Source organism: Mirounga leonina, unplaced genomic scaffold (assembly GCF_011800145.1).
Source record: "Mirounga leonina isolate KUSES-001 unplaced genomic scaffold, KU_Mleo_1.0 Mir_97, whole genome shotgun sequence".
Taxonomy (NCBI): Eukaryota; Metazoa; Chordata; class Mammalia; order Carnivora; family Phocidae; genus Mirounga; species Mirounga leonina.
The window spans coordinates 8,478,608-8,503,291 of record NW_023270889.1 but is presented as its reverse complement, the minus strand read 5'-3'; positions in this window follow the sequence as shown (position 1 = coordinate 8,503,291).

The window sequence follows — 24,684 nt, the reverse complement described above, 5'->3', positions numbered from 1 at the left end:
TTGCGGTTTGGAGTCCTACAGGTTTTTAATTTTTCTTCTCTCTTTGGCTGAACTTTTTGATAAAAATGAGACACTGGAGATTGTGAAACCTGAATGGATTTCATCCTTGAGTTTTGCATTTTAGTTACCCTTGTAACCTTGACTTTCAAAAAGCTTGATGGATACTGTTAGGGCTTCGACCAATTTTAAGTGTTTGGTTTTATGATTTTTCTTTAATTGCTTATGTAACCTGCAGCCTTCTCCTATTCATTAAAATGGTTTTGCAAATAACTTAAGGCTTGTTGCTTTGACAAATAAAAACCAGGCTTATTATTCTGTCTATAATTGAACAATAATTACAATGTTGATTATCTTTTGTTGGGCTTGCTTAATAACGCCCTAAGTAGTTTAGTGGGATTTATAGCTTCCAGGATTTGAACAAGAGGTCACAGAGGTCTTTACTTTTTGCCAGCTGACCTTTTGTTTGAGTTTAAATTAACTCAATTTGTGCTGCTTTTTATATCTGCTCTCAAAAGTCAGGTCTGCAAAGTACATTATATAGAAATCTACAGGTGTCTAATAAAGCTATTTTTATGTTTTATTAAAACTTTATTTAAATATCTCGGTGATTTAAAGAGAAGATGAACTGATGTTTATCACTGCAAACACAGGAATGTAAATGACAGAACAGTTAGATCTGCGATATACTTCAATGAATATTAAACTGTTCTCTACAAACTCTTAGAAATATTGATTGTTGAAACAAGGCTTTTTTTTTTCTATGCACCTTTCTGATACTCTTAAATAAGGCTATAACTATGTTCTTTTTTAAAACAAAAACAAGTTCATAATGATACTTAAATCTGGTAATTATAAGCAACTCTAAACGTTTGATTTAAAAAAAATCCTTGTCTTCCTCCTGTATTCTTACCTGCTTAGCCTGTGGAACAGGAAAAGAGGACTTTTTCCTAATTAGCTCTAGGATTCATCCACCACTGTGTTGAGCATCTGCCATGTACCTGGTTTTAGAGATAAAGGAAAATTGGTCTCTGCTGTCCATGAGTTCAGGCTCAGACAAGAATATTGTTTTATCCTTTCAGCCTATATATTTCCCTAGACATTGATCCAAGTGTTTTCTGTTCTATTACATAGCTTGGGTCTCCTGGGACAGGTTTTATAAATATTTATAATTTTTTGTAGAGGAGAAAGCAATATTTGACTTTGTTATTTTCTTCCAAACTCCGTGGCTCTTCCCTGACTGAACAATACCACTTCCCAGTGAGGGCCAATACTTTTTTGGATGCTTAGGTCTGACATGTCTGTTCAAAAATCAGCTTTTACCCTAGTTACCATCATCAACAATCACCTCCTGCTGAGACGGGCATAACATTGTTTTCACTGTAGTGAATGTGCAATACTCTGATCCCAATGGTATAATGTTTGCTCAGACAGCTTCAAATACAAATGTTTTTAACAGACAGTGTGAGATGAAAAAGTATGGTCTAAAGGGTTCTGGACTTGGAATCAAATGTTTTAGCATCAGTTTTACTAATGGCAGGTAGGGGACAATTTCCACCTCTAAACCTGTGACCTTATCGGCAAAATGGGGGGATAATACTTATCTCACCAGTTTTTGTCTGGTTTTAGTGAGGAATAAGTGAGATTCATATAGGTGATAGTTTAAGGTACAATGTCTAGCATACAGAAAGCAATCATTAAATATTAATTGGATCAAAGCAGAAGCAAAGTATCTACCATTCCTTTAAGCAAGGAGTGTCATGCACTCAGCTGTTTCCTGGAAAATAAAAATGACTAAGATGGCATTCCTGCTCTTGAAGAGCTCAGTTATATTTACTTGAGAACTAGGCAGTTTCCGTATTATTTGATCATCTGTCACAAGCTTCATCTACCACAGCTTCCTCCATCCAGCTGGCTCAGATCAATGGAGAGGACTATTGTTGTCAATCCGGATAAAGAATTAGCTGCCAACAACCCATTTGCATTTGTTCTCTGTCAATCAAGAGATTAGGCTCCAGAACTCTTACACAGGATAAAAAATATTTCCTAAGAATAAAAAAATTTTTTTTTTCTTATGGAAAAACAGTACTAGTTCTACTAATTATTTTCTGGGTAGGTAGTACTTGGGCAAATCTCTTCCTGTGTCTATATTTCTCATTTGATAAAGAATAGGTTAGACCACATAGCTGCTAAAATCCCTTCTAATTCCAACAGTCTCTTTTTTATGACTCAGGCTTCTAGCTTTTGAAAAAATGAATCCTTCCAAGATAGGTGAGTGGAGAAGACAAAACATTGTATTTAAAAAGTTGAGAATAGCTACAGTGTTGGCGTCAGTGCTCTAAATGATAAGCCTTAACTAGTATCATCTGAGAATGGAAAGTAGCAACACATGTCTTTAAATTCTTTTCATGCTGCTTTGTGCTGAGTTGTGGGTGATTACAGTGGTTTAGAGCATTTTCATCTTTTTGGTTGCACATCTCATGTCCATGTTCATGCCTATTATGAGTACTTCTAATATTACAGTACATTCCAGCTCTGCAACTTATAATATATGTGACTTAGACAAAATATTTAACTTTTAGAACTTCAAAATTTTTTGCTTCTATAAAATAGAGCTAATAATACCCAACTAATAAGACTTTTAAGCCCTTAACACAGTGCCCAACAAGAACCCAATAAAGTTTGTATATTCAATTAAGAAATTAAAATATCTGGGGCGCCTGGGTGGTTCAGTCGGTTGAGCGTCTGCCTTCGGCTCAGGTCGTGGTCTCAGGGTCCTGGGATCGAGCCCCGCATCGCGCTCCCTGCTCAGCGGGGAGCCTACTTCTCGCTCTCCCTCTGCCTGCCACTCCCCCTACTTGTGCTCGCTCTCTCTCTGTCAGATAAGTAAATAAAAACTTAAAAAAAATTAAATATCTATGTATATCTTGGCATAGAGTTATTGACTTTAAACATTCATTCAAATATTTGATAAGCCTACCCTATACATACACACCTCATTAGAAAAGGCTAAGAAAAAAAGGCTATATTCCTTTTGCTAAAAAAGCTTATAATCGGGGTGCCTGGGTGGCTCAGTTGTTAAGTGTCTGCTTTCAGCTCAGGTCATGATCCCAGGGTCCTGGGATTGAGCCCCCCATCGGGCTCCCTGCTCCGCGGGAAGCCTGCTTCTCCCTCTCCCACTCCCCCTGCTTGTGTTCCCTCTCTCTCTGCCTCTCTCTCTCTCTCTCTCTGTCAAATAAATAAATAAAATCTTTTAAAAAAAATTTTTAACTAAAAAATAGCTTATAATCTATCTCAGAAAACGAGACATAAGAGTCAAGACAAGTTGAATAGCTGTTATAAGAGATTTGACAAATACTGTTTTATAGTTGCTATAAGAGATTCCATAAAACAATATTTGTTAAATAGCAAATTAGTGGCAAGATAATATTTATAAATGGATTCAGAGATAGGAGACATCACTGTTAGAGAAGTCTGTGTGGAGAAGATGACAATTAAACCAGGTTAATGTGAATTGCCCAAATTGGTGCAAAATGAGAGAGAATTATTGCCTACGCCAAAGGAAGAGTTTTCAGGAAAACATACATAACATCCTATATGCATATATGTATGCATACACACATATGAATACATATACACACAAAAGAAATTATTTTAGGATAAGTTATGTAAATCACTGAGCACAGTGCCTGACCTGTCATCAAACAGATAATTGTTACTTCTTATTGCAGAAGCCATGAGTTTGTAGCCCATCAGATAAATTAAGTCCACATACATATTTTCTTTAGCCACATCTTTTTTTCCCCATAACACATGAGCCAGCTTTTAAAAAGTGGAGGATTTCATAATTAAAAAGAAAAAATCTGAGTCTCTGGTTTCTCTTGAAAAGTCCTGAAGATTTGCTATAACTGAGCCTGCATTTCCTTCACACCAGTCTACTGGGACTGAATAGTTGCAGCTGCTTCCTTTAAACTTGACCTCAATCACTAAGGTCTCCACCAACTCACTCAGTGCTCTCAGATGTACTTATACCCAGTGCATGCACTGACTACCACCTTGTGGAGTTTGGCATTTGCAACCCCTCAAACCCTGGAAGGAAGCTCCATTTGCTCCAGTCTCCTGGGGGAGGAGAGACCCATCATGGCGGACCCATCAAGAAACCACCCGGGAGGTGAGTGATCAGGGAAACTAATCTCTTTCAGAGTAGACCCATGAGATGACTTATGGTTTTTCTCAGCACTTTAAGTTCTGAAGGGCTAAATATGTGGCTCAGTGAAAAGATTAGCTGGTTCTAATCTAAGTCTTGAGGGGGGAGGTTGCCTTTCTGTTGCCATTTGGTCCCCTCACGAAAAGCAGTGAGGAATTGAGTGCAGAAGTCCTGGTGAGAAAAAGACTTTTAGAGGGAACGTACTTAGGTATCTCTTCAAAATCTAACTGGAGTAGTAAGCAGCTTAACAGGCTGTAGAGCAAGGACTCCAATTCCCTCTCCTCTATAGGGTATACCTTAGGGGCACTAAAAGAAGGGATTCCATAGCCTAAATAATACTGGGCAACCCTAGTTTCCTTGATAACCTTGGTCAATATATGTATATATTTGTTCCAAATGTCGAGATTCACTTCCGAGTTGGCCACGTAAAATAACACCCCCAAAATAATAAAATCACTTCTACGACTAAAAAGACTAGAAAATTCCATGCAATTTTCAAAATAAGCAATAGCAATCCAGAACTGTCAGGTAAGTAAGATTCAACAGCGAGAGCAGAACCAGAAGGAAGCATGTCTAGCAGCAGAATGAAAAGTTCAGATCTAGTATTGAGCCATCATGCAGTTGTTCATATATGTATTTTGGGGAGAAGGAAAGAAAATTAGATGCAGCAAATTAGTGAAGAGACAAGAGTAGAACTGGAACATTAAGCTGTCACAGCCTGCCGTGATCAGTTTTTATGGAGGAAGCTGTATTTTTGGTTTTGCCACTTATGTGACACAGTAAAACCCTAACTTAACTCCACAGGTAATGTTGTGACCCCCATCTGGTTCAGCCAAGTCTTTGGATATTTTCTCTGTCATCCAAAGATGATATCACAGAGTACCTTTAGCATTAAAAATTGTCAGAATATTGTAATAGGGAGATTTACTAGAAAGTTTCTTAAATCTTTTATGCTTCGGTTCTGCCTTTACAAAATGAATAGTCCCAATTCATGTGGTTGGTTATCACATGCTTAGTGGAGAGTCTAATTCATAGTAAAGGTGCAATATCACAATTATTGTTGTTCATATAGCACTCCACCAAAAAATAATATTTCTAAAAATTTTAAAAATGGAAATTATATATCCACATAGTAATTTATGGTATTATAGAAGAATGTTTTTGTTTTTGTTTTTGCTCTCAGAGCAAAGAGCATTATTCTTGTTTTATATGTAAGAAATCTGAGGCAGGGCACCTGGGTGGCTCAGTCATTAAGCGTCTGCCTTCAGCTCAGGTCATGATCCCAGCTTCCTGGGATCGAGTCCCACATCGGGCTCCCTGCTCTGCGGGAAGCCTGCTTCTCCCTCTCCCACTCCCCCTGCTTGTGTTCCTGCTCTCGCTATGTCTCTCTCTATCAAATAAATAAATAAAATCTTAAAAAAAAAAAAAAGAAAAGAAATCTGAGGCAGGAATGTTTAGGTGGCTTAACAAAGGAAACCACAGGAGCATGGTGGAGCACAAACCAAAGCCCGGGACTCTCTCACAATTCTATGATGCCTTGTCTTTCCCCTTGTAATCAAATAAGGACCAAAAAGAACATATTCCCAAGAAACTGACACAGAAAATAAAACTCCATGTGGTTATTTATATGACAGTTTTGTTCTAAGAACGTGAACGGGGGCACCTGGGTGACTCAGTTGGTTAGGCGTCTGCTTTCGGCTCAGGTCATGATCCCGGGTCCTGGGATCGAGCCCCACATCAGGCTCCCTGCTCAGTGGGAAGCCTGCTTCTCCCTCTTCCTCTACCCCTCACCCCACTGATGCTCACTCTTTCTCTCTCTAATGAATAAATAAAATCTTTAAAAAAGAAAAGAAAGTGAACAGAAAACAGAAAAATTACCTCTGAACTGAAATGTTCATTGATAAAAGTGCTAAATTTTAATAAAGCATCATTTCCTTGCTTAGGTACAGGATGCTCTGAGGACCAATTTTAGGCAGTGAAATGATTTAACCCTGTTTTACAAAGTCCTCTTTCCAAGCACTATGATGATTGAGATATCAGTGTATGACTTCTACATTTGTGACAACACACGAAGTTCAACTTTGGTTTCTTTCTGGAAGGAATGAGAAAAATATTGGAGCCATTTTGGAATTTTTTGTGAATTGTGGGTGAATGAAAGTGCTTACCCCTCTCCATGGAATATTCCCCCATTAAGATGCCACCTGTTAATGTGTCATATTCCATTCCTCTTTCCCCAAACTGTTTGACAAGGAGCAAATCTTTTCTAAATACAGGCAAGGCTAGTAACATGGCTCCATTTAATAAATACTAAAATTTTGGGATCCATATCATATGTTACTATAAAAATGGCTTACACCTACAAATTCCTTTTTTTAGCCACATAACAAGCTCTTAAAAGGTTTAGAGCTTAACATATCATCAAACACATTCTCAAATATTTCCATAAATATATTAAAAACCATTTCTTTAGAACAATGCACTATAAATTAAGATGTACAGGTCACATGGATTTCTCCCCACCTATTATTTACAGACTGTTTTTCCTTAGAAATATGTACTTTGAGCCTTTTATTGAATGTAATATCAGAGATTAACTGCCATTGTTTTACAGCTATTGGTCCTTGACTGTTTTAATTAGAATGAATTAGCTCAAAGTAGTTGTTTATTTTTTTAATAAATTAAATATTCATGATATCAGTGACTGTATTACCAAAATGAAATCCAAACTCCAGTTCTTATAAACCATTGTGAGTTACTTTTCAGTGGTGACTTGAAAGAAATTTGATTTTTTTTTAGAAAACATGTTGAGGTTTGATATTCTGGTTCTATAGTTTTAGATGACATATAACTTCAGTTCTACTTAATTTTTTTCAGTTCTAGCTTAAATTACTTCATGGCATTTCTATTATTTAGATTTTAAAAAACAAATACATAAGAAGTAATTTCAGACATTAAAATAGTAAAATTCAATTTTTTTTATTACAAGGTTTTTTTTTTTTAAAGATTTTATTTATTTATTTGAGAGAGAGAGACTGAGAGAGAGAGCACATGAGAAGGGGGAGAGTTGGGAGGGTCAGAGGGAGAAGCAGACTCCCTGCCGAGCAGGGAGCCCGATGTGGGACTCGATCCAGGGACTCCAGGATCATGACCTGAGCCAAAGGCAGCCACTTAACCAACTGAGCCACCCAGGCGCCCGGTAAAATTCAATTTTTATATTTTAATTTGATTTGGTTGTCATTGCTGTTTTTTAAAAAGTGGAGTGCTTTACATTTATATTTTCTTTGAAATACTTCTAAAATTAGAAAAATAGATATATTCTTTTTCAGTGTACTTGCTCTTTATCCTGCTCCTGCTCTTATTGGAATGTTTTTGTTATCTTCAATGATAGTCAACAGCTGTACTTTCTCACAGAACTTATTAGCAGCTGTGAAATGCTACTGTCCTAAGTAGCAGCATTTGTTGGTGACTGTTGAGATGTGATTACTGTGATAACAAAATTACTTCACAGGCTTCAGACAGTCTTCAGTCAACATTTACTGGAACCTACTGCTTGCAAAGCACTGAATTCACCACACTAACAAAGCTTATTCTAACGGAAGACACAGAACCTAGGTGCTAAGTTACTTTTACTGCATACCAATGGGGACAAATTAATGCCATAAAAACTGACTATTTAGGTCTGAAGTGTCACCAAATACAAGAGTAAAATAATCCAAAGGAGGAAAATGAGATGAGACTCTCATTTGGACCAGAAGAAGGGAATGGTGGTGAACCATGGGCATCCGGGGATTAATTAGCTTAGGAAGGTAGTACAGAAAATATCAACAATAAGAATGAGGAATAGTAACGAAGCACACACACTCTGATGCACTCTGGTCCCATATCTTCTTAGATATCTACAAACCAAGAGAGAGAGGATATATCCCAATAAGTCATTCTTGGACAGGAAAATGTCTTAATGGAAATGGAAATACCGTACCATAATCTCAGATTTGAAGTAGACTGAGCCATGAAATAATAACATTTAAAATTAACTAAAGGTAAGGCAAACCCCATACTCACTAGTGAATGACTGAAAGCTTTTCCTCTAAGATCAGGATCAAGACAAAGATGCACACTTTTGTCATTTCTACTCAACATAGTACTAGAAATTCTAGCCACAGCAATTAGTCAAGAAAAGGGAACAAAATGTATTCAAATTGAAAAGAAAGAAGTAAAATGTTCTCTGTTCTTAGATGACAAGTAGTAAACACAAAATTCTACACACCAGAAAAACAAAACATACAAAAAACTATTAGAATTAATAAATGAATTCAGCAAAGTTGTAGCATGCAAAATCAATACACAAAAATCATCTGCATTTTAATACATTAACAATGAAAATTTTTACTTCAGAGAAATATCTTCAAAATCATTTATTGATCCAAATTTATTATGCCAGTTATTCTGCTAGATGTTAGAATAATTTGTTCTGCTCTCAAAGAGTTCACACATTAATAAGAGAGGTGTAGAAACAATTATAAAATTATATGGAATATGCAGTAGGTATCATATGAGCATTGAATGGCACCTTAACTCACCCTGAGATGAGCAGGAAGACTTTATTGAGGAACCTACATCTGTGGTAAGTCTTCACCACGGAGACATGATTAATCAGGGACAAGAGTAGAAAGGGTACAAGCTGGAAAACTCTCAGCTCAAAGGGAAGCTTGAGCAATGATACAGGTGTGAGAAACAGCATGTTGCAAATGATGTGGTGTTCCTGGGTCATAGTTACGTGTGTAGTTGTGTATGGTGATTCAAGACAAAAATATTGTTCCTGTGTTGTGGCCAAAAGAGTATGAAAACTAAGTAAAGACACTGGGACAGAAGACCATGTAAAAGATGGCCAACAGTAACAGCAAAAAGGTAGAAGAAAGAATACATTTGAGAAATATTTGGGTGGTAAAATCCTTGGGACTTGGTAATTGATTGGGAAGAGGACGGAGAGGGGAGAAGAATTCAAGGAGGCCTCCTGAGTGTCTCACTTTGGTGACTGAGTATGAATAGATGGCAATGCAACTAACTGAGCAAGGGTTTGAAAAAGAAACTTGTTGGGAGAAAATAATGAGTTGGGGAAAAACAAAGGAGAGCTACCATGAAGCCATTTCTTCAGTAATATACTTGTTTGCCTGACCAGTTGCCCATTAGACAATCAGAAGGCATATATGCTGAGGGTACATGAAAGACTTAAGCAAGAAGAGAGTTCCCTGGGCTCTCAATTGGCAAAACGCCTCTGAAAAACTACCTTCCCATGTTTTTACTTTCCCTCCCCCCATGAGGAACAAAGGTCCACTATGAGACCCATGGGAGAAATAAAATAAATGATAAAAAAGATATAGTGAATACACTGAAAAATACTGAGTAATGAAGATGAGGTGATGAGCAATTTGTGGAAGAGAAAAATTCTCATGACAGTCCTGCCAAATCTTGCACAATCTTTCACCTCCTCAAGTAATTCCTGCAGTGACTGATATGCATGTCAAGGAAGGCCTACGGACTACACCCTGCTCTTGTCTCTTACAGCCTCCTGGCAAATAAGGCACTTACTCCCATCTTTATGTTTATCCACTTCCAGTAGGCAGAATATCGTCAATTCCATCCCCACCTCCTGATTCCACAGACATTAGGGTTTTCAAATGGCTAACCACTCATGGACACCAGAGGCTTCTATTACCATAGGAATTGAAGGCCCTGGAGATAACAGTGAGTGAGCAGTTGGCACATTTCTGATCGGTGAAGTCTAAACCTCTCCCAATTTATGTGATGCTCCAGGAATATAAAGCACTTCATCCACTTTTGCATTTTTATGAATTTAGGGAGCCAATTCCTTTATCAAAGATCATTAAAGAGGGGAAAGATAGATTGGCCCTTCTTCCCTAAACTTATCTTTTTGTAAAGCCAACATTTTCACAAGGCTGTTGTGGCCAGTTTGGCAAATAGCAGGGCAGATATATATTTTTGAAGTAACCATTATCATTAGCAGTAATCCACTAAAACAACAAGAACAATACTTCTCTAAGGTCTAAAATCTGCCGTGATGATGGAATTTCAGTAACCAGCAGAGCACTGAATAATTTTCCTCTGCCTATGCCTCACTAGTTTCTCATTTAAAAAGATTGATTTAAATTGCTCGCTTCCCATCAGTACTGCTTGTGATCATAATATAAGTACTGCATCCATTGTTTATCAAATGCAACCCAGTTTGGAAGCTATTTCAGCCCTAGGCTCCTTAATACGTGCTAATTCTTTGAGTTCTTTGTAGCACTACTTAGCACATTTGCAACCCAGAAATCAAATGAATTGACATAGATTATGGCTTGAGATATAAAAGAATATGGACCACCAGCTCAGCAATGTGAACATTTCTGAATAATATATAATAAAGGTTTTCATTTGCACTATTAGGAATGTCAAAAAAGGGGCACCTGGATGGCTCAATCCATTTAAGTGTCTGCCTTCAATTCAGGTCATGATCCCAGAGTCCCAGGATTGTGCCCTGCATCGGGCTCCCTGCTTAGCGGAGAGTCTGCTTCTCCCTCTGCCTCTACTCCCCCCCCCCCCCGTTTGTGTTCTTTCTCTTTCTTTCTCTCTCACACACACTCTCTCTCTCAAATGAATAAATTTAAAAAAATCTTAAAAAAAAGGAATGTCAAAAAAGATTTCATATGTCATTGTACAGAAATCAATATATAAAACATTCCTGGAAGTTTTTTTTTAAGAGTATCAATCAGTACCCAAAATCTATAAAGAACTTATCAAACTCAACACCCAAAGAACAAATAATCCAATCAAGAAATGGGCAGAAGACATGAACAGACATTTTTCTAAAGAAGACATCCAAATGGCCAACAGACACATGAAAAAGTGCTCAACATCACTTGGCATCAGGGAAATCCAAATCAAAACCTCAATGAGATGCCATCTCACACCAGTCAGAAAGGCTAAAATTAACAAGTCAGGAAATGATAGATGTTGGCGAGGTTGCAGAGAAAGGGGAACCCTCCTACACTGTTGGTGGAAATGCAAGCTGGTGCAGCTACTCTGGAAAACAGCATGGAGATTCCTCAAAAAGTTGAAAATAGAGCTACCCTATGACCCAGCAATTGCACTACTGGGTATTTACCCCAAAGATACGAATGTAGTGATCCGAAGGGGCATGTGCACCCCAATGTGTATAGCAGCAATGTCCACAATAGTCAAACTATGGAAAGAGCCAAGATGTCCATCAAGAGATGAATGGATAAAGAAGATGAGATACACACACACACACACACACACACTGGAATATTATGCAGCCATCAAAAATGAAATCTTGCCATTTGCAACGAAGTGGATGAAATGAGAGGGTATTATGCTAAGCGAAATAAGTCAGTCAGAGAAAGACAAGTATCATATGATCTCACTGATATGAGGAATTTGAGAAACAAGACAGAGGATCATAGGGGAAGGGAGGGAAAAATGAAACAAGACGAAACCAGAGAGGGAGACAAGGTAAGAGACTCTTAATCTGAGGAAACAAACTGAGGGTTGCTGGAGTGGAGGGGGGTGGGAGGGGTGGGGTGGCTGGGTGATAGACATTGGGGAGGGTATGTGCTATGGTGAGCGCTGTAAATTGTGTACGACTGATGAATCACAGACTCGTACCCCTGAAACAAATATTACGTTATGTTAATAAAAAAAAATACAAAACAAAATAAAGAGTAGCTATCAACCCCTATCAATAATCTCCTTTCCATATCATATTTGTGCATTTTAACAGCAAACACAGAGGATCAGTTTAGCATGAGTTTCTTCATTCTTCCTCTGTATTTTTTCTTATTCATAGCCTAGACCTGAATCTAGTAAAGATGATGGGGCTCTTTACCTCATGCCCGTTGCTTCCCTTGGAAAGGACAGAAGAGAACTCCAGTGTTCCTGTGGCTCCAGGAAAAGGAACTCTGCGGTTGGAGAAGGGTGAGGTCTTTATAGCTAGCCAATCAAGAGTCAAGGCAAGTAATGAGACAAGCTAAAGAAGGGCTCACAGTCACAAACTGTGGGTGGAAGCCAGTGGGAGACATACTTCTGAACACTACTCCAAGGAAATCACATACCACCTATTTGGAGACTAGTAAGTACTAAACCAAAGTAGCACTAACCTGCAACCAGTTACAAAAGAAGATTTCTATCTCCCTCTTCACCTTCCACATCTCCTTCAACAAAGAATCGAGGTCTTAAACTGAGAAAGAGAACAAATACCTTTGAGCCAGGCCATGGCCCCTCTCTTCTGAGACCTCTTAGCCACAATCTCCATCAGTGATGGGGAAGATCTAGTCTAATTTTGATTACCAAAAATCATCAGAGAGTTATGAAATCATTCAACACATTAAGATATACTAAATCTTAATTTCCTATGGGTGTTGGGAGGCGGCAGTTTAGCAGAGTTGAAAGCAATGATGAAAAGAATAGTTTTTGTTTTGTTTTTTAAAGATTTTATTTATTTATTTGAGAGAGAGAGAGCGAGAGAAAGAGCACAAGGAAGGGGGAAGGGTAGAGGGAGAAGCAGACTCCCCACTGAGCAGAGAGCCCGATGTGGGACTCGATCCCAGGACCCTGGGATCATGGCCTGAGGCGAAGGCAGACCCATAACCGACTGAGCCAACTAGGCACCCTAGTTTTTTCTTTTTTTAAGAGACAGAGAATGTTGTGTCACAGTGAAGAATACTATAACAGATATTGGAGTCATAATGCCTGGGTTACAATCCCAGCCTGCAACTTACCAGCTACGTGATCATGAACACTTTACTTAACATCTTGGTATCTTAGTTTCTTCATTTAAAGAATGGAGATAATACCAGTACCTACCTCATAAAGTTGGTATGGGGATGAGACAAGCTAATATATCTAAAGTGGAAAGCATGAAGTATGTGCTGTGGTAAGCTTTAACAACTATATTATACCCCATTAGTCAGTTACATTTGATTAAATTTTAGCTTCAACCCTATACATGAAAATAAACTGAATTGTTTAACTATGTTTGCATTTATTCTTTATACATGACTATAATTTTTGAGAAAGGAAAAAAACCCTACCAATCCTAAGAGCTTTCATTGATATTGGTTTCCCTTCCAATTGATCCCATAAGTTACATTCTCGTTGTAATAATTTTGCTGACCTGCTCTAACTGGAAATTGGATTAGAACTTTTCTTGTTTTTTTAAATAGCAGTTTTCACTGTAGAAGCTGATAGTTACTCTCTAAAATATCAGGACAATGAAATTATAGCTAAAAACTAAAAGTTCCCATCATTTTTTGTTATAATCATAAGTACTCTTGCTATCTTGCTAAATAAAAATATGGACTTTTAAGTCATCCAACATTTGCTGCTTTACTGCAATGTATCAACAAACATCTTGTTTTTAATGGAGTGAAACTATTTTTATTAATACCCTAAATGTTTTATGAGAGAGCAATTAAAAGTTCATTTCTCATATGTAATATTTAACACTCCTATTACCTTTTTCTTCTGATTTGTTATTTGTCCTTGAAATGTATGGGGTATCAGCTGTATTGCAAAAGCAGAAATTTGCTCTATTTCAAACTCCAAGAGAGGGAGCACAATTTAGGAAACACATTACTGCACGTTCTCTGCCCATGCTTTGCAAACTGCATGTTTTAAACTCCAATTTTAAGAAAGCAGGTTATGGATGAAAGAAGGGACAGCCCAAATAACATGCTTAAGCATATGTCAGTTTGGGGACATCAAACAGCTGTGTGGTGTTGTGATACCAAGCCTATCCCATCCACTAGACCATTATAGGGAAGGGGAAAATTTCAGCAACCTTGAGTTTATTTAGTTACAGAAAGTTTAGTGAACTTCAGTTCATGTTAAGGCCTGTTAACAGCAGGGAGAATCCAAATTTCTGCCTCCGAGGATGGGGAAGCCGTGTGACATTAATAAGATCCAGATCCCAGGCCAAACAACTGTGATCTTCCTTATCCACTGTCCCACAGGGTGAGTATGGTAAACCTCTTCATTTTGCAGTGGTTTCCCCTCCTCCTCCTCCACCTCTGATTTGCAACAGGGGAAGGGGAAATGGAAAATAAGAGTAGAAGCCACCAGAAACTACTGTTCTAATTTAGCATTAGCAAGAATTTGTAAACCACCACTAGGCAGATAAAGCTAAGAGCTACTAACTGCAAACATAACCAAACAGTAACCTCTGTGACTGTTTAATGGAGGCCCTGATTAGAAACACAGAAGCCAGGAGCCTTTACTGGAGACCAGGGAACAGTAACGTATTCAGAGAGAAAGGCTATTAATAGGGCTTGAGCACAAAATCAGCATTCTGGAAAGAGAGAAGAGAGAAAAGAGATCATATATAGAAGAAATATTAATCCAGCAATTTGAAAACTGGTTGTAAAGTATTGACACTGATTATTATTCTAAAGTTAATGAATTAACACACTGGAATAAAGACATAACATTTAGAAACACTTGCCTACTTTAATTTCACATGCTTGTACACAAATAGGTAGATTTCTGGGGTTTTTTTTTTCTTGTTGAAAATGTAGTTTGGTGTTTATTTTTTTTTTAAGATTTTATTTATTTATTTGAGAGAGAATGAATAGGGTGAGGGGGAGAGGAAGAAGCAGACTCCCTGCAGAGCAGGGAGCCTGACGTGGGGCTTGATCCCCAGATTCTGAGATCACGACCTGAGCCAAAGGCAGATGCTTAACCGACTGAGCCACGCAGGTGCCCTTAGTTTGGTGGTTAGAAATGCAAGCATCACTGAATAATCTTCCTTTGAGTATCAGTTTGGATGTTGCACGGTCAGCTCATAGTATCCTATTGGGTGTATTTTTTTGTTGCGAAATGCATTATCCACTCATTGAAAGAGCAAGTTAAAGTGCCCCCGGCAATATCTTACGGGAAACTCCACAGGAACTACAGATTATCAGTCTCTACTTCAGGACTTAGAAATTTTGTCACCAACACAAAATAGCCAAAATACTTTGGTTGAAGGGTCTCTTACATTACCTAGACATACGGTTTTCTCATATTTAATTTTTTGGTTTCCAAAGGTTTGATTTGAAAAATAATGTAGAATCTCACTTTTCCTGGTGATCACGAAAGTCAATACTAAAAACATTAAGCGTTTCACTGAGCTAATAGCCCATACTATGCTGTCCAATAAAGTAGCCACTAGCCACATGCTATTCACATTTAAATTCATTAAAATAAATAAAATGAAAAATTCAGCTCCTTCGTGGAACTAGCCATACTTCAAGGGCTCAGAAGCCCCATGTGGCTCATGGCTAGTGTTTCAGGGCATGAAGCCAGAGAGCATTTCCATCATTCCATTCTATTGGACAGTGCTATACAGCAAGTCAACAGTTCAGAGAACTATATTTGTAGAAAAGAATAAAGAGAAAGTAGAAAAATACATTTCTTCTTTTTTGTCATTTTCAATTATTTTTCTAAACAATAAGTATTCTTTTTTTTTTAAGATTATTTATTTATTTATTTGAGAGAGAGAGAGAGCATGAGAGGGGGGAGGGTCACAGGGAGAAGCAGACTCCCTGCCGAGCAGGGCGCCCAATGAGGGACTCGATCCCGGGACTCCAGGATCATGACCTGAGCCGAAGGCAGTCGCTTAACCAACTGAGCCACCCAGGCGCCCAACAATAAGTATTCTTAAAGAGTATATTTCTCATATTGAAATTGTATACCATGTCTTATCCATGTAGCTTCCCATTTTATATGCTTATGGTCCAAAGATAAAAATGCAATCAATTCATATAAAATCATGTATCCAATAAAGCTTTAAAATTGCAATTAAATTCAACAACATAACAAAAATTAAGATTTTTTTGGCCAGATTATTGTAAAGTGTAAGGTTTTCATAATAATCAGGTTAAATTAGAATAAACCTAAATCTGTCAGATGCATAAGATAGAAGAAGCTGTTTATTAACCGCATTGATATTACGGAAAAATGTGCACCAAATCATTGGTTGAAGTATTTCAATGGTTTTTTTTTAATATCAGTGCTAAATCAGTAGCAAATATTTCAAAATGCTAACTCTTACAAAGTGTTTTTACATAGAAGAAGCCAAAGATAAACTAGTTGATTTGAGCTCTAAGAATTAAGAGTTTTCAGCATTACTGAAATAAATATCAGCAGTGATGTCTACTGAATTCCCCATGGTCTCATGAGTGATTCAGTGAGTGCAACTTTTATTTGTCAAAAGCTATTAGGTCTGATTTCTCTCTTAGGACAGCCTCATTAAAAGAAAATCTGTACGTAAAGTTGTGTGTAGGTACCTCTACACTTATAGTCAGAGTCTTCACAAACACTGTTCAAAGAAAACACTCTTTCTTTGAACATGTATGGTAGCATTTCAAGCAAAGCTTAGTCTAAATGTATGAGGAGTTAATCTGATGCCTGTAATTTAGCACATTTGTGCTATGGTAGTGGAAAGGGACAGATCACTTAGTGGTTTCAGATGTTAGACTTTAATGAACCAGGATGGGTTTCCTTAGCATGACACCAGTTTATCTAGTTTATTAGCTTTGTAGTTTAAAAATTTATTAGTCTTTTGTGCCTGCAAGCATTTTCATGAGTCTTCTCCCTTTTGAAAAATGGTCCATTTGTTGTGCTATGTAGGAAATAATCCATTAAATAACGGCTTAATTGCTAGAATTAGCTCCTTCCAATCATGATTCAATTTCTTTTAAATATATGTAAGGGAATTAAAGGATCCAAACATGCAGGCGTATGTCAATTTTCATTAGACGTTCTCAGCAATTAATGAATAAGTACTCTATAGCAGTCAGCTGATGAGAACAGGGGATGATGCCTTTCAACTGCCTTTAAATATGAAACCAATGTTAGCATTTCTTATATCATAATACATAATCTCATATATTATATAGCATTTCTTTCAAATGGCTTTTTTAAAGTTGTCAATCAATTGAACTTTGAGCACAGAGTAAAATTTTAATAACACGAAACAAATATTTATTTTCTCTGAACCCAAATACATCGTCAGGCCACACAATTTATACAAGCAGTCTTGCAAGAAATTTCAGACTCACTGCCATGCCCACAACCCCAAACTGATGTGTTTTTTATTCCTGAATTGCCTTTTCCCCCCCTTAATTTACCACGTGTGGCATGTGTGAACATGAGAACTAACTCAAAGCAACCATCCTGCAAGGAGGCTCTCAGGTAAACTCTGACCAAATGGGTCCACCTACTCTAGAGGTGACTAGTCAAGCCAATTGGAAGCTCTTTTTTCCCATTTATGAAAGAGAAAGACATATCAGTTAGTTGGAAATAGTGAACAGGATAAACAGAGATGAAAAAGCGGCCCACTGCTTATGCAATAGCTAACAAAATTGCCATCAGGTCATTAGACCTGCTCCTAAAGCCTATCTTGTTTTTAAACTAAGAAAGATGCAATAGTTGTTTGTGATGCCTCATGGAGACGTTTAAGACATTTTCCTCTCTCTTCCCTTGCTATCCTTCCAACAAAACCTCCATTTTCTGAGGCAAACTGAACTTTTTCTTACAACTTGAAAAAGATCAAATATATAAGCCCACTAGATATATTTTCATTGATTAAAATGGCTTTTTTGTAATTATGTGTGGTGACAGATGTTAAGTAGACTTATTGTGATAACCATTTCACAATGTATGCAAATATTGAATCATTATGTTGCATACCCAAAACTACTATGTCAATTAAGTCTCAATTTAAAAAAATTAAATTGCTCCAATTAATGATGAGAATTGAGTAGAAGCAAAGGTACAATATAAAGTGCTAAGCTCCTGAAAGTGTGGTAATCGTACAAACTGGTTTACAAATGATCTTTCCCTTTTGGATTCAGACATAACTTTGTAAAGACTAAATTGAAAGGTGGAAAGATTATAGCTGTCTCTAGATAAGACCAGTCCTCGCTGTGATTAGGTCTATAAATTAATACACACACTGAGCCCATTACATATTTCATGTGATAAAAAGCAGCATCAAAATGAGCTCACCAAAGCGGAAGTAAAATAAATGAGGAGGGAATTTCCATTTTTCACAATCTTGTTTCTAGAGGAAAAAATTATTATATTTTTAGACCCCTCCCCAAACAACTCTGACAATTTTATTCAGTTAGTTATTTCTCTATTTTAAATGCGAAACAGGGAGGAGATACCAGTAGTCATTGCTGATTATCTCAAAATATACAGATTATGACAACAGAGGAGGCATCGTCCATTCGTCTCGATCTTCTATGTACAAGGACTGCTCTAACCCCCTGCCTGTTCTTGGAGAGCACCAGGATCCCTTGAACCCTCATTAGAACGTGTTTTTCTTCACCCCAATAAAAAGAGTTGAACTCTTCACTTAGGCACACCTTACAAAACAGTGACTTCAGATAAAATCATTCCTCACACTTTCATAATTAGTTTGAGGTCTCAGTGCAGAAAGGGAAAAAAGTTCAGTGTTAAATATTGGAAGACTTCCGCAGTTTTATATGTAACATCAGAAAAGAAGGAACTCCTACACGAGGCCACTCTCATGGTTTTCATTATCACATAGAGTTAATCAAAAACAGTTCAACCTCAGGCAAATATCACCCTAGGATGAAAGTACTAAGGAGGAATAAAACATCTTAGTCACTTGGATACTAATTAACCTCGAGAAAGCCCAAAGCAACACAAAATCTGACATATTTATCTCTGAAATGTTTTTCCTTAAATCTCAATGAAAGCAGAGATGATGCTATATGCATTCTACATTATCAACCCTATGCCGTAGTATAGCAAAACCAAATCGGTAAGTGCCTGGGCTCCCACTATGTTCTTTGGGCACACGAGGAGTTTTAAATATATACCTGCATAATTTAATGCATGGCACATTTGTTTTATCATGAGACAACACGCTGAAATGCTACAGTGCTATTGTTTAAAAACGTCAAGAACTAAAGCACTGAATACAGTATGCAATCCAGATGGCAAATTCTCAAGGCATGGGACAGAAAAAGAACATTTTCTTAAGAGTTGTTTGGGTTTCTCAGTCATGCAGCTTCCTAGCTTGCTTTTACCTTTCAGCACTAGCAAGGATTTAAGCACAAAGAAAGCAATTAGTATAGCTGAGAAATAGGATTTGTTATAGGATTTTGCCGCTCTTTTTAAAAACATCTCTATTCCTGCTAAAATGGCCTGGGCTATTTAAGTTCTTGTGTTGCACTGATCAATAATGAAGAGAGCACATGACAGTAGCTTATTTACCTAATTTCCTACTGCATGCAAGCTAATACACACATATATTATTTACATATAACATATATCCCTCTGCTACCTAAACTTTGCAGGATAAGGAATAACTGCTACACTAATTTGCAAAAGATATTTACGTGTCATGTGTAACTGATAGAACAACCGGTTAGAGTATGGACAGATAGCAAGGGAGCAAATGCAATTAATTTCGTTAATTAAAACATTAGCCATCTAACGATGCCAAATCGCACTTTAATCAAATAAACCCAGACCTTATTATTAAAGATTAGTACTTCAATTGCAGAATTTTAAGTAACTTAATTGTATATAGAAAATGTGGCTTGCAAATATAAACACAAGACAATTTGTTTTAGTCTTTTTGGTCAGCCTACTTAGGAGGATGAAAGTCTTGCGTGTATTTGAGATTAGATATTAATTTGTGGCTCTTCCTCACAATATTCCATTAAGTGTTCTTGATTGTTCTTGCACAACAAGCAACACTGCCTTCCAGTTTCATTTTTTTTGAAATTTTTATTTATGTTGGTTCAAAATGCCTTTAGAAGTTGCCAAAATCTTCAGCAGCCACAAGATATTTAACACAATATCCACTTCAGGGACTCAGTGATCACACAGTCCACCTATTTGTTCGAAACTCCTAAGATGAAGCAGCAGGTTCCAGCAGCTTCCAGCATCACCAATGGGCTCTTCTTGAACCAGTGTTCATATTCATAAAATGTAAATTGGATAATAATGCTTAGTTGTCCAAAACAACATTGCGGGTGGGGGGCTACGAGTAATATGTCAGTCACATGAAAACTGCTGTGTTGTTTCGGTTTGGACCTTATCTGGGTTTTCACTTAGGCTCAGCAGCCTTGAGTAAGAAGTCCTTATAGGCAACCATTACAGGTTTACTTGTTTGTTTTTCTTTTTTGATCACCAAGGCACACACAAACATTAGCCTCAAGCCTAAAGCCCTAAAAAAGCCATTCTTTAGCTGGTGAAATTCTAATCTCATTTTATTATGTCGTCAATGAGCTGCACAGAGATTCGCCTTAGCTTGTTAACATGATAGCAGGCAAATGAGAAGAAATAAAACGTACTGGCCTGTGAAAGCCAAATCAAAAAGCCAGATTGAAGGCATTCTCAAGTTACTCAGGTGAGGCCCTCAGTCTCTAGGTAGTGACCCAGCTAATGGTCAGAATGCCGTAGGTTCTGTTTGGACGACCCAAATGTTAAAACATGGTATTCAAATGTCTGCATAAATGGCTGAGAATTTGCCTTTTCTTTGTAAGCTTACTATACAATAAACAAAAGACTGGTATTTGATACTAACTAAACATAGAGAAGGAACAGTAACACTGGATGAATATATTCAAGACACAAATCTCTAATGTGGCATACAAGAACTCTAGGGTCCTACATTTCTTTAGCACAGATTTTTAATTGTCCTTAGTTGTAAACCTATTGTCATTTATCAAAAAACATATTTATTTACATAAATATCTAAGAATATAAAGTACCTGAAAATAGAGTCATGCTTTCATACAGTGAAAGCTCGAAATAAGAGAAAGTTGCAGCTTTTATTACCTAGTAAAGGATTTGAGAGACAGGGCCCCTGGTAATACTCTTTTAAGAAATATTTTTGGTGTTGTTAAAACAGTAGCATTGTGTGTAGGAACACTGAATTCTACAGGCTGTTGCTTCTTTTCTCTCTCTCATAGAATAACTGCTTCCTGCCAGTCAAATAAATGTTAATTTTTAAATTGAATTATGAAGCCAAAAATGTTTGTTCTATTGATCTTTTTCCTCTTATTTTCTTTTACAGGTGACTTTATAATTTCCTTCATTTGAAAGATTTTAACTTTCAGGGAAAAGTTTACTCTGAAAGTTCATCGTAATTAATGTTTAATCATCAAATTTCAGAGTTAAATTTTATTTCATATGCCTATTTATCACTTTTAGAATAAGAAAGTCATCTGTGAAAAAGTAAGTGTTGACAAGTAGTGCCATCTAGCAACACAAGGAAAAAGTTGTTCAACTACTTTACAAAACATTGGGAAATTTATCCAATCAGTTAATACTCTATATCCTTGCTCCATTTTCTAGGGGAAAATAAGCAGACATGATCAACTGGTAGAAATGTACGCCAAACTTTTATAGAGATAATATACCATATAATACAAATGACAGTGTTTTTCAGAAGATACATTGAAGAGAGGTAAGAGTGAGGTACAATTTCTGGTTTGCCAGCTATCATGCCAACATTTTTTCCTCCAGTTAAGAAAACACACTGGAATTCAAATGAATAAAAATGTTAGTGTAGTGAAATACTGACTATGTCCTAATTTATAAAATAAAAAGCAAGTCATTCACAACCTTCAGTATCTTGTTAGGGATGAAACTTGTGATTCCTAACAAATGATCGAGAACCACTAGCGTCTTAGGTAATGAATTTAGAAACTCTGGGATATAGTATAATGGTAATAAAAATGTCACTGATTCGATCCAGGACAGAAGTGAAGACATTATTCCCATCTTCTGGTGATAAGCAATAATATGAGAGTAGATGACTCATGACAGATACATGAATCATGAGTTAGATACATTTCGTTCACAATTCGGATGGGCTCAGATGTGAGATATTATGGAACTTATGTGGTTATCTTGGAAGATGGAGGAAGCCATGGGACACAAGCCAGACTCCAGAGCTTGCTGCTCTGGGAGTGGCCAGCTACTGAAATTAGAATATGGTAAGAGGAGGCTACCTTGAGCTCCTTTCAGGACAGTGCCCAGGAAGGCAATGTCTAGTGAATGGGACTCTGAGGGCAAGTGGACAACCTGGTCAGGAAATGGTAGCCTTTCAAACTTCAAACATTAGTTTAAGGGCTAGAACTAAAAAGGAACTGTAAATACCCATCATGAAATTAAAGTGTGAATCCAGCTATATGCAATAAGCAATGGTGTATTTAAAAACAACCCAGACCCCAGCAAAGGTAATGTCAGACTCTTACCTACTGGGGGGCAAGATAACATAATGGCTGGGAGTATGATTCTGAAGGCTCAGTGTCTCACCCCTTAGCCAACTGATGTTTAATTTGTCCAATTCACTAGACAGCATAGTTCCTGTCACACAAGAGTCAACACAAATGTGTGGTTACTTTTATTACTACCTCTCTTCTCTGGTTAGATTTATCTCAGGAACTAGATGAGGCTTGGTCTTCAGGTACAAGGTCTTAGCCCCCATTAAGCATGACTAGGAAATGTGAATACATTCCTGGCCTAACAGAACTGAGTAAGCAACTCTGTTATAATAAATACAGGAGGATTTTTCTCAGGTGGATAAAGTGATGATATCCTAACACATTTTTCTATGTAACATTCATATATATTAACAAATTAAAATGTTATCAATTTATTTATTGTACCTCCAAACTTTAGTTTCCAGTTTAACACAAGATAGCATTACTGTCATGAATAATGTTTGTCACTAGTTTTAATTTTTCCCCCAAAATACAAGTTCGATGTCACAAAAGTGAAAGGCATTTTAAATGGGTAATCCAAGCTTAAGCTAGTCTCAAACAAGTACTACTGTTACTACAATGATTATTCATCCTCCTTTTTCCCAAAATCTGAGTTATACATAATTAGAAGGAAGCTTGGTAAAGTTATAGAAAGAAAGTTTTCATATCACAACTTCCAAGTGAAAAATTAGCACTGAAGCATCATGGGAGGGAAAGAGTTCTGCCTCAGAGGTTAGTGCCAGGAACTTAGCTTACTCTTTGTGTGTTTGTGGGTGACTTTGCACTCTCCTCCAGATGTTCAAGCATCTGATATATCAATAAAAACTCTTTATTAGTTCTGGGTTCTTACACATATCCACAATTCTCATTTTCAGCAACCAAAATAAGGAATTTTGGAGACTATTAGTGATCTTTTTTCTGGGTTCCAGATTTACACTGACTGAAAATGACCGTCACATGTCTTAGGGTCCCAAGAATGGGAGGAAGAGGCGCCATCAGCAGATATTCTGGAGTATGAGAATCCAGCATCCCAACGCTTCCCCTCTTCTGTGATGATACTTATATGAATGGAACATAGACAGAATTAGAATACATTTTGCCTAATAATTGGCAGTCATTTGAAATACAAGATTTTCTTCTGTGCCCTTATAGCACAAGCATGAGGATAAGTACTTGCATTTGGAAGTCAGAGCCTTAAAAGCTGATATATTGAGCTTCATGAAGTTCTACTTGCCTTGTAGTCTTTTTCTCCCTCTTCCCACACCCCTACTGCTAAGATATAAGAAGAAGGATAAGAGATTTGTATCCAAGTGAATGATCTGCTTGGGTAAGATTTTACGAAGTTTATGCACCTTTCATCTAACAGCAAGAAAGCTCAAGGATATAAGCCTGAAATTGAGAGCTACAAAATCAAATAGGACTTCCTCAGTGTCCCACTATCAAGAGTCACTATGGAATAAACATTGATAGTAACTCAACTTATAAGACGATTTTGACTGAGTTCTTAATGATCCTGCACCACTTTGGGCAGTTCTGGAGGCCTGCAGAAACATTAGAAGAGGTTTCAGAAGGCAGCCATGAAACAGGACTGCATAGCTTAGGTGAGTGTCCAGTTCATACTGTTTACTTAATTCTCAGTAACTTTTTAAGCAATTTGTGTAGGACTGAGAGGTAGCTGAATTTGAAATTGGTTGCCCACAATTCTTTCTTCTCCAAGCTTTATAATCAGACCTCTAATTAACTTTTTATGCTAGGCTGAATTATTGGCCTCAATATTTCCTCTCTTCCTTATCCACACATTTTGACACGTGACATTGCAGTTCGCCAACTAAAGCCACCGTATTTTTTTACTCTCTGACTTTGAGCTAAGTCATATGACTTGCTTTGGCCAATGGAATGTGGGCAGAAGTGAGGATTCTCTTTTACATCTTGAGCTTATGATGTTATCACAGGAACATACCTAATCTAGGCCACCAATCCAAAAAGCATGGGGAACACACAAAGGAGACCAGAACCCACCCAATAGCTTGCAGTCAAACCTCACTAACCCCAAACTAGATCAGCTCAAATGCAGTGAACTCACAGATAGTGAGTGAAAAAAATGGTTGCCATTTCACATCTCAGAATTGTAGAGTGGTTTGTTAAGCAGCACTAACCAATACACCT